At 36.6% G+C, this 12,123-nt stretch overlaps 1 protein-coding gene across 2 annotated transcripts in view; it reads right to left on the minus strand.

Annotated features, from left to right (window-relative positions):
• kank4 (KN motif and ankyrin repeat domains 4) overlaps positions 1-8,542 on the minus strand; it is a 53,824-nt gene extending 45,282 nt beyond the window's left edge. For both annotated transcript variants that reach the window (XM_059570972.1, XM_059570973.1), the window contains exon 1: positions 8,252-8,542. The gene's annotated coding sequence lies outside the window, so the exon portion shown is untranslated. The remainder of the gene's footprint in view (positions 1-8,251) is intronic.
• Positions 8,543-12,123: the final 3,581 nt, after the last annotated feature.

A 12,123-nucleotide genomic window follows, 5' to 3' on the forward strand; every position in this document is an offset into this window, starting at 1 on the left:
GTGATGCCATCTTATTCTTATCAGAGCTGCTCTCTGAAGTAATTTCAGTTCTCCACTTGTGTCGCTATCTGTTTTCTTACTGTTCTTTCCTTCTGTGTCAAATCCATTCTGAATCTCAAACCATCTCAAGCTGCTGTTCTAGATAGCAGAGGTTGGATGAAGGCTTTATTTCATACAGGAAAGATTTGTTATCTAAATAACGCAGACGGATGGTTGGAATGGCAAGAGAAAAGCAGTCAAAAGCAGGTGGCCACATACTTTCTCTGTGGTGGTTACCAAAGCTCTGAATTAAAAAACTATTTGTTGTCCTAAATTATAGCTTGAATTCCTTTTCTACCAGGTTTTTCTGTTAGATTGTGAGAAGGGCACGTATTGTATTTTAGGATGTGGCTGAAGCAATAAGAAGCATAAAAACATCTTCTTCCTTTAGGACCAAACTTATTTTGCAATGTAGACTTCCCTACTTACTTTCTAGAGTTCTGACCAGAAATAACAAGAAAAAAATGTGGTGCTCTTCCTGTTGGATTTCAGAGGACACTGGACGCTTGTTATTACTTCAACCAATGGCACTCGGAAATATTTATCATGGTTAAAACTTACATTTTAGACTCGATATGGCCAGTTACTTTGTATATTTTTGCTCTACTGACAAAACGTAATCCAAAAAAGCCATCTGTTGCACCTTGTCAATCACCACACAGACTGACAGCACTATTGTATTGTTAAATGAAAACTGAAAACATAAAACTATTACTTATAACCCAAATATAAAACACAAAAACACAATGTTCTAAATAAATAAGCAAAGAAACTTAAAGAGGAATTTTCAAATCCAGAATGGATTTTTGAGCAACATTCATGCTGTTTTAGATAGCAAAATCAAGCTGGAAATGAAACAATGATTTTGTAAGATAATGATTCAAGGGATAGTTCACCCAAACATGAAAACTCTGTCATTAATTACTCATTCATTAATATTTATGTAATATATATGTAGAGTGATATTTTTCTTTTTTTGGGTGAACTATCCCTTTAATAGATGTGAGGAGAACAATAACACGATCAGCGGTGGAAGTTTTGGTTGCATCTGCGCAGCTGTAAATGTGTATGACCGTCCCAATAGTGTCTAATCAGTTTCAGTGCAGCTTTCCTCTGCATTAATCAAGCAGAATGAAACCACTCTCAGTCAAGCTTTCTGCTTTGTAGAGCAATTAACGTCTCTTCATCACAGCACTATCAATGCAAAATATCAAGCAGTAGAAACACTGAGGTTTCTCAAGTATTGCTCAGTGGGTGATGTCACTCATTTAACAGCAATAGGTACAGTATATAATGTCATCAGACATGTAGAAAGGCCAATGATACATAGTGAGAAAAAATGAAAAAAAAAGACTAGTATAGAAAAATAAAATGGCTCTTAGTGATTTCTTTTCTCCTCCACTGCACATCAGTCGCTAAGGGAAAATCTTGCTTCTGCTCTCTGTGCTAGGTATTACACTAAAAAGGCCCACTAGAACAGCCACCATTGTCTTTGAGTCATAGAAAAGGGTTTCTCGAATTCAAATAAATGCTTTTGCTTCCTTTGATTGCATTTGCATGAAATATATAGGCCTACTTCAGGTATGAAATATTCATTACCCAAGGGTGCGATAATAATTAAAAATGGGGAAAGGCTGAGGATGAGTCTGCTATGGTAAATTAGAGAGAAAAAGAACAGAATGCTTTAAGACATTTTGACCAACTTCAAAGATCATGTCAAGTTTTCTCAACAATATTTAAATCTTGCCATAAGCATATGTTGGGAATCAGATATCATCAAACAAGTTTTTAGATTTATACCATGGGTTATACAATGCATGTAAAAGGCAGATAAATAGATTTTATGGTTACTAAGCCTCATATTACATTTCAGTGCAGCCAGGAGTAAACCCTAATTACATTAAATAATAAATCCATCTAGTTTTCAATTAATCATTCAAATTCTTAATTTTTATATTGATATTTCACATGAACATTTTAGGACTTGTCCTAATTTGACTTAAATGAATCAACTAAATCAATGTTTAAAAATAAAAAATAAATAAATATACAATTAAATGTACCGTAAAATACAAAAAAAAAAACTTAAATACTGTGACAATGTTTCCGGTATTACGATATTGGTGCCTGTTTATTTATAAACACATAAATTTTTATATGAAATCATATAATATAATAAAATCTATTTGAACCAAAATGTGTCACACAGAGAATTCTGAGAATGTCTTTTTCTTCTTCATGTTTTTCATGTTAAATTGTCTCATTATTATATGGTTTTTACTACCAAAAAACATCAATCTAGCAGTATTTTGCAGTAAAATTGCAATGCAATACTAAAACATTTACTGTTTTAATCGCATATGGTAAGCTGACTTTTGTTATATACATATAAAAAACAATTAACACGTTTGTACTATAAGATTTTTACAGACTTTTTCTGTTAATATTACACACATTTTGTACATCTAAACCAAAAATGGTTTAATAGTTTTCATGAACGTTCTGGAAAACTACTGAAAAAGTAAACTACTCTGTGCCTCCAAAGAACAAAACTTTTAATATCTTTTAAATATTTGATGAAAAGCCAGAAACATAACAGATTTTTGTTCTTTAAGATTTAAATACTGACTTGTGAATATTAAATGAAAAGTCTTAGCTGTCAACAGCAGTATTTTGTGTCAATAACCCATTCCACTATCATAAATTCAAGCAGCAGGTGTAGACATCAAAGACGAACTAAATAAGAAACAGCTGTAACACACAACATAGCAACACAGCAACAGATGCTCATCGTTCATATTAATGTTCAACACCTCATGACTGACAAATCTACTAAGTTGGCAAGTGACAAATTGTCTGACAAGAAGCTTTAAACATCTGACAAAACGAAAGCTTACAACATCAGTAACAAAGCTCTCATTTTGTAGCCAGGATACTAGCATTTTACCAGGTTACGTTATATATTCTCATAACAAAGAGAAGCTTGATGCCAGACAGGGCATTAATAAAAAGGATTACTTAAAAACATATTTACATATGACCTACATCTCTGACACTATTACACACCCCAACTGTCTGGATACATTATTGGAGTCCACAGAGAACTAGTACAAGGCTGTTTCGACACACAACATCAGAATGTGCATACTAAAATCTCAGCGTTTGAAACAATGTTCTCCAATGTATTCTTTCTCAGTTTCTCTGCACTTCTGCTGACTGCTGCAGCTCTCTCCCGGAGGCTGCTTATATTACTGCACATCTAAGAGTGCAAGAAAGGCGATAGACAAACCCCCGTCCTCTGAAGATTTCACAGTATGTGACAGATCATATCTATATGCAGCCCAAGCTGTGCAGAGGTGAACCTGAATGACGGTGATTGTAAAAAAAAATGATTTGAGTTCTCAACTCATGCAGCACTAATTGCATCTTTCTAGTCCAGGTGTAATTGTTTATGACTACCTACATAAATGTCACTGTTGTCATGGATTAATAATGAAATATATAGGAAGACAATGTTTTGAAGGTTGCGCAAGTGTCTTTTTATCACTTAAAACAGGAACGCATTCAAGCAAAAAACAGAGAGAAAAAGAACTTTTTGCCAGAAGAGGTCAGAAGGTTTTAACTCCTCCATTCAGCATTTGTGTAGACATCTTTTCCAAGTTTCTCTAAGGCCAAAATCTACAGCTTCTCTAAAGACAAAAAGTTGAAATAAAATAAAATATAAATATTAGATAAAAACAACTTAAAGCCCGTTCTCACAAACAACTGACAGCATGTCTGGAAAGCTGCGTAGACCTCTTTTCCAAGCTTCTTTATGGATGAAATACATCTGCGGGTTTTGTAAGCCTGAAGAAAAGAGGATTGGGGGAAAATACAGTACAACATGCATTTGCTTAGTAGGCAAAAAAGATGAGTAGGATGTCTAAATATTCTGTATTCATTATCAGTATTTATCATACAGAAGGAAAACAATACCCAGATGACACAATGCATCTGCTGAGATTCTGAAGTGTGCAACCAGCAAGCAATCTGGTATCCCATGAGGCAAAAATAGCCGCAGTGCTGTCAAATTTGAAAAACTGAAATAAAAAAATGGTGGTATGGGAATTTGGATGAAACTTGAATACCCATGTGGCTTTCACTGGTCCAGGAGACAGAGTGAAGACATTATCTGCCTGGATCGATCCCATCAAATTGAATGGAACATTTGTTCAAAAGATCAACCACAAGAACCCGCTTAAAAACTAGGGTTTGTCTTTGAGCATTTGCATGCCCATGCACAAGCCAGCACACAAATGCATGCCAGTGGAACTGATTTGCTGATATAGAGCAAACTTATTTACATTCCTAACTCATAACCAACCTGTGCTTCTTTCACTGATAAATGGTTGGAAAAAATATGATGAAATATCATAGCTTAACATACAGTACACAACTGTCCAATTCATCACAATGGCCATCTCAGTAATTTACACTACTGCACTAAAAGGTTGATGTCTGTATGATTTTTATGTTAGTGAAAGATTTTTGAGGCTACATTTATTCATAAAAAAAAAAAATTTAAATAAATTGTAAAAACATTAATATTGTAAAATTTAGAATGTAAGAGTGAAATGTAATTACTATGATGGCAAAGCTGAATTTCCTGCAGCCATTACTCCAGTCGTCAATGTCACATGCCATTTCCTTCAGAAATCATTCAAATATGCTAATATGGTGCTCAAGTAACATTTCTTGTTATTATCTCAGTTGAAAACAGTTGTGCTGCTTAATTTAAATGTGATGCTTTTTTCAGGATTTTTTGATAAATATAAAGTTCAAACATTTGAAATGTGTTTGGAATAGACATGTCATAAAGTGAATAATAAATGAATTAATAATGGGTTGATAATGAAATTTAGAATACATTTATTCAGAACGAATCTTACTGAAAAGCATCTCAATATTTGAACATCTTGTTCTAGCCCATGCAATGAATGTATAGTGAACAAGGGCTGTCAAAAGCAAAACAGAAAGTGTTATAGAAATGGTCTGTGCTTAAAAACATTTTTTTTTTTGCATCTGCTTCCATAAAGAACCTATATCATTCATGGAACATTTTCAATGGACAAAGAGTTCTTTAGACTATTGAAATATTCTTCACACTAAAGAAAAAATGTTCTTTGGGGAACCCAAAATGTTATTTTATATCAGTGAAAAGAGAAAGTCATGTCATGAAAGTCATCCGGTGACACACTGGCTGCGTGGCGTCTCTGCTGCGTGTCAGGAGGAGCGTGGCGGCAGCCTCGCGTTTTCTGTGTCTTTACACACCAGAAGCGTGCCTGGCGCGGCGCTGGCGCTGCTGCTGCTGTAGGTGACATAGAGGGAGGCCGCCGACAGACCAGGCTCTTGTCTTCATGACAACAATATCAACTTTTTTTTACACACCTACACCTACGCCTACTGATAAAGGACACCGTCAACAGTATTGACGGCAAAATAGACTATGTTTGACAGGTGCAATATTTGAAAATCGATAATTATTTATTTATTTTTTAAATTACATTTATATCTGAATTTATGTCAACCTATAGACTTTCAAATATCAAAATGTCATGAATTAATATGCATTTGTGTACAAAAGGACATATAAACATATTTTCCTATTATATTTCTAGCATGCACGTGTTTTCCGCGCGGCTCACGCAGGCAGTCTGCAAGCTCTAACCTGTTAACATGGGAGCCACGCAGCTGAGACGCTTGCGCCACGCATCCAGTGTGTCGCCGGCCTCAGTCTACTCTGTCACATCCTGTGGACCCTCAGGGATTTCCTCACATGAAGACACAATAACATTCAAAAATCCAGTCAACCTTTGTGGTTCTGATACATATCTAAGTTTCTATTTATGAGAACATGAAAACCATGAAAAGCCAATATACAACTAGAATTCTTTTGTCAGATGATTTTCCTTTGAGTACCTCTCAAAGAAATCCTTCTGTGTGCACTTGATCGCATACTATGTTTTTTCTTTGACACACATATGAGGGATACATCTGAAGGGCAGGAGCAGCTTGCAAATTATATCAGCCATTGTTTCCATCTCCGTTCTGTGAGAAATGACCTTCAGCAGAAAACAATGGACAAGGAATCGCCCCCACAGAGCCTCACATGTGAACCCCCAAGAGACCTCGCTATGCCAAATTCCATAACCTCCATAACATGCCCACCACTTCAGACATCCAAAACCTAAGAAACATGCAATACAACCATTTTAGTCTAACAGCAATAGTCAAGAGACTTAAAACATATCTGGCAGATATAAAGTACCCCTATAGATCTCTCTAGGCACTGTTTCCACTAAGAGCTCTACCAGGTCATGGAATTACAGTCACTGGTGCAAGAAGCCCACATGACTGATCATAAGAGCAAAAACATGACCATTTATTTCTGTAGTAAATGTCTCCTGGGTTTACTAGATGTTACTTTAACAGTCCACGGATGAGCATAATCAAATAAATAAATAAACAATATATAAACACTAAATGCAACCAATGAATAAATAATTTTGCCTTTATCACAATAAATTACATGTAGAGGCATCTGGCAAGTTGTATTTAAAAAACAACAACAACAAACAAAAAAAACCTTGACTAGCAAAATCAAATAAGTAAGGCTCACCAGAGTGATGGTAAACTTGCACACTCTTTAAGGAGTCAGAGCTCCTGGGTGGCCCTTAGGTCACATGTTTAATGTACCTCTGCATTCCTGAGAACATCAAACAGCCTGTAGGCTCCTAAAGAGGCATTACATGTGCAAAGGCAGTGAGCCAATTATACAAAAACTTGCAAGGGGGTTGATCATTTCATCTAGAAGAATTTTTAGGTCAAGGGCTATGAAAATGTAAAGGCAATTTTGGAAAGGCAGCATGCAATCTGTGGAGGTTCACAGCTACATAAATAATTTTCGAATTACAATAAGTCTTTTTGTGACATGCACTGGCAATTTATTTTATCTTTTATATGTCCCAGTTATATTGAAAATATATTAAACATTGCTTTTTACATTTCATTTTACTTTAAATCATATATATATATATATATATATATATATATATATATATATATATATATATATAATTGTTTAATTGTATTTGTCTCTTTTAGGATAATATTTCTATAAATACATTGTTTTATGAATAATAACAAGCAAACACACTTTGTTAAAGCACAGCTCATTCTCATATAAATGACACCAGCTCAGAAGCACCTGCAGATCGCTTTTTTTTTCTTATATGAAATAAATATAACAATTTGTTTTGAAGGGGACAAGCCTTAATTAGGAGGATTTGACACCACCCTTCCCCAAAAAATGCTCTATAATCTGCACACTGTGAGAAGGAATTGACTGTCTGTAATGAGATCATATTTTTGTCAGGTGAATATAATAATATTTGGACTCTCCAATGCATATCTGTTTTGTTTAGAAAATACACTGTTTAATAAAGAAGCATAACCTTGTTATGTGCAATTATATGCACAGTGACCAACCCCATAGCATCTGCATCCAAAACCTTCTATTTCTGTTGCGCTTGTAACTAGCAAGAAAGCGCGCTCTGCACGCGAATCAAACAGGAACCTTTCTTCATGGCAGCTAGGTTCTCGCCTCGGGCATCGCGTGATATCAGAGAGATCTCGACCAGCTGAGCTCACCATCTATGGGTCGCTGCAAATGAGCCTGTCACCATCGCGAAATAACCAAGCCTGAGCTATCGAGCGCGCGGCGCAGTGCTGCACTACGGCACGGTTAAACGCGTCGCTCCCTGCTCGCGTGTCTCGCGCACGCTGCTCGGCATAACGACAACCCAGCGGGGAGGTAAACTGAAACAGCATAGCCAAGCCCACGATGAGATGATTTGTGCACGGGCTGCCCACCTAGACAGCATTTACGAGTCTATGATGGCCAGAAATGCTGTTGTGGCAACCATAGCTACTATAGAAACAACCACGGTCTGCGATGAAGGATGCAGTCCGTTCTAGAATACTGAATTATTACTAGAAGAACAGCATATAATAAAAAGAACTGCCTCAAATGTTCAACAATAAATGTAAAGGTTGGTTTTAAGGGATGGTGGGTGGGATCTATAGAGGTGTGCTGCATTTTTCAAAGGTAAACCAGAGAAAAGTTGAATAACGGAGCTGACAGACATGGAATGTATTATCTCACATCACTTACCTCAGTCTCTGGGGGGGGCCCTGTTTTTTCCTAGGCACTGCAGAGGTGATGAGGCAGACCTTCAAGGAAATCCAGCACAGGGAGGAAGTCGCAACCAGCTGCAACGGCGGTAGAGGCACTCCTTACTCCCCTACACACACACACACACACACACACTCCCAGCCTCAGAGGCTGCAATACTGTTGTTATTGAGGTTTGTGGAAGGGGATGGCAGAAGGCGCTCATAACAAGCACTATACTGTGAGCCTGAACACACCCCCTCCCGCAGAGCTCATCCAATAGCAGTCAGAGGGTCAGACACACAAAAACAAACACACACACACACACCTTCTATCTAGCTTCCCTATCACATTCAACCCCATCTAGCTTCCCTATCACATTCAAATGCTTAAGGATTAAAGTAGTACAGAACAAACTGGTGTTTAACCACTTAGCCTACGTATATGTATGCTGCTTGAGCTCTGCCCCAAGAGCTGACATCATCTGTGTGTGTGTGTGTGTGTGTGTGTGTGTGTGTGTGTGTGTGTGTGTGTGATCCAGTTGGTGTGTATTGTGTGTCACTGACACTGAGGTAGGTTTAGTATGGTAAAGTGATTAAAAAAAAAAAAGCACACAGCTCAGCTGGGCTGAAAAGAGTGCAGGACATGCCTGTCATTCTTTGAGCATGCTGGCCTATTTCTCTGCATTTCCAGACTCAAAAGCTTCAACAGAAGTGACTGTAGAAGCTTTTGAGTCAGTGACTGCGACTGCGTTCTTGAAGGATTCTTGGTTAACACTGTATTGGAATGAAAAGAGGAGCAATTTCCTCAGGTTTCAACCTACATTCAGATATAAATACATAGTAATACAAGAGTTTATATTAAGCTTATGGGGGAGACCAGGCTTGTCACAATCTAGTGAATAATTATTGCATAATGCATACAGTCGTGGCCAAAAGCTTTGAGAATTACATAAATATTAGTTTGCAAAAAGTTTGCTGCTAAACTGCTTTTAGATATTTGTTTCAGTTGTTTCTGTGATGTACTGAAATATAATTACAAGCACTTCATACGTTTCAAAGGCTTTTATCGACAATTACATGACATTTATGCAAAGAGTCAGTATTTGCAGTGTTGGCCCTTCTTTTTCAGGACCTCTGCAATTCGACTGGGCATGCTCTCAATCAACTTCTGGGCCAAATCCTGACTGATAGCAACCCATTCTTTTATAATCACTTCTTGGAGTTTGTCAGAATTAGTGGGTTTTTGTTTGTCCACCCGCCTCTTGAGGATTGACCACAAGTTCTCAATGGGATTAAGATCTGGGGAGTTTCCAGGCCATGGACCCAAAATTTCAACATTCTGGTCCCCGAGCCACTTAGTTATCACTTTTGCCTTATGGCACGGTGCTCCATCGTGCTGGAAAATGCATTGTTCTTCACCAAACTGTTGTTGGATTGTTGGAAGAAGTTGCTGTTGGAGGGTGTTTTGGTACCATTCTTTATTCATGGCTGTGTTTTTAGGCAGAATTGTGAGTGAGCCCACTCCCTTGGATGAGAAGCAACCCAACACATGAATGGTGTCAGGATGCTTTAGTCCATTCACTATATTTTCTGCTGAAGATCAATCTGTCCCTGATGTTTTTTTTGGAGAGAAGTGGCTTCTTTGCTGCCCTTCTTGACACCAGGCCATCTTCCAAAAGTCTTGGCCTCACTGTGCGTGCAGATGCGCTCACACCTGCCTGCTGCCATTCTGAGCAAGCTCTGCACTGGTGGCACTCCGATCCCGCAGCTGAATCCTCTTTAGGAGATGATCCTGGCGCTTGCTGGACTTTCTTGGACGCCCTGAAGCCTTCTTTACAAGAATTGAACCTCTTTCCTTGAAGTTCTTGATGATCCTATAAATTGTTGATTTAGGTGCAATCTTAGTAGCCACAATATCCTTGCCTGTGAAGCCATTTTTATGCAACGCAATGATGGCTGCACGCATTTCTTTGCAGGCCAACATGGTTAACAATGGAAGAACAATGATTTCAAGCATCACCCTCCTTTTAACATGTCTAGTCTGCCATTCTAACCCAATCAGCCTGACATAATGATTTCCAGCCTTGTGCTCGTCAACATTCTCACCCGAGCTAACAAGACGATTACTGAAATGATCTCAGCAGGTCCTTTAATGACAGCAATGAAATGCAGTGGAAAGGTTTTTTTGGGATTAAGTTAATTTTCATGGCAAAGAAGGACTATACAATTCATCTGATCACTCTTCATAACATTCTGTATATGCAAATTGCTATTATAAAAACTTAAGCAGCAACTTTTCCAATTTCCAATATTTATGTAATTCTCAAAACTTTTGGCCACGACTGTACATGTTTTGAGTTAGTTTCTGTTTGTAAATTTAAATAGTTTAAACACAAATATATACAGTAAAGACATAAAAGGTAGCATTTTTTTGCCAAACAAATAATATAAATAATATAATGTATTATTTTATTAAAATAATATTATATAGCAGTATAATAATTATAGTCATAATTAAAAATTAATTCATGCCATTTAATTTTATGTACAAAAATACAAGATAGTAAACACATGTGACTACTTGCCTCAACTGCATATATTCTTTTCCTAAAAACACACAGTTCAACCACAATTTGATCAACATTTGTCTGAAGGTCTGACCCTATCCATTTTTCTGCAAGTTACATCGTTTTGCCAATAGATGGCGTCAAATAACTCTCTTTACCAATGAGTCGTTTGAATAATTTGTTGAAAACCAAATCCTTATTTGGTAACACTTTAGAATAGGTAACACCTATTAGTTGCTTATTAGCATGCATAATTCTAGAATATTAGCCATGTATAAATGCTAATTAAGAACATATTAATGCCTTATTCTACTTGACCTTATTCTACATCTCTTATCTTACCCAATACCTAAACCTGACAACTACCATACTAACTATTAATAAGCAGCAAATTAAGAATTTATTGAGAGAAATGTCATACTTAATAGTTAAAAAGTTTTACCTATTCTAAAGTGTTACCCATTATTTTATCCTACCCATCAGATTTTCCTACCATCAGGGTTTACAGCGCATGCGCACACCAATGAACAACATTTAATGTATCTGCATTACTGTAAGGGAAGATTTAGGGTTGATGTAGGTGTAGACTTTAATTAAAAAAAACAATATAATAGGTACAAAGAAAATATTTATTGTTGGTTTCCTGTAGCTGTATCCCTTCTAGCTACAACCACGTATTATTACACATAATTACCATATTTGCATAACTGTAAGGGTAGGTTTAGGGATTATGGTAAGTGTAGACGTTAATAAACCATAACATTTTTCATTGTCGAATTGTATACTACCCACTGTTTTAATGGGATGTAGCAATATCTGACAGGTTAGGACAAATAGAAAGTACATTGGTTTATTAAAAACACTAATCGTTTAAGAGCAAAACACGACTATTGTGAGTAAATGTTGCCTAGTCTAAACTATATCAGACTATTTGTTTATTGAACTATACAGTAGGCCTATAACACAGTCGTCACATTCTTTGCAGGCTATGTTAATACTGAAAGCCCTATGTCATTTTGTTTATATAAAAGCACACACGTGGGGCAACCGAGGTCATCCGGGAAAAAATTGCAGCTGAAGAACTCAATGTTTCTTTTATATTTTTAACCAGTCAGAAACCGTTTTATATCTACTTTGTCTTTCATAAGCCATCACACGTCACGGTATGGCATAAATCGTATAAAATGTACAAATATAGCTGATTTAAATTTAATAATGCATAGTATAATCACAGAATATTTTCAGGGAATTGAGAATAGACAGTATTAAACTGTGAGTGAATTATTTATGAGTCAGAGTTTTTG

Source organism: Carassius carassius, chromosome 17, assembly GCF_963082965.1.
Source record: "Carassius carassius chromosome 17, fCarCar2.1, whole genome shotgun sequence".
In the NCBI taxonomy this organism is placed as follows: Eukaryota; Metazoa; Chordata; class Actinopteri; order Cypriniformes; family Cyprinidae; genus Carassius; species Carassius carassius.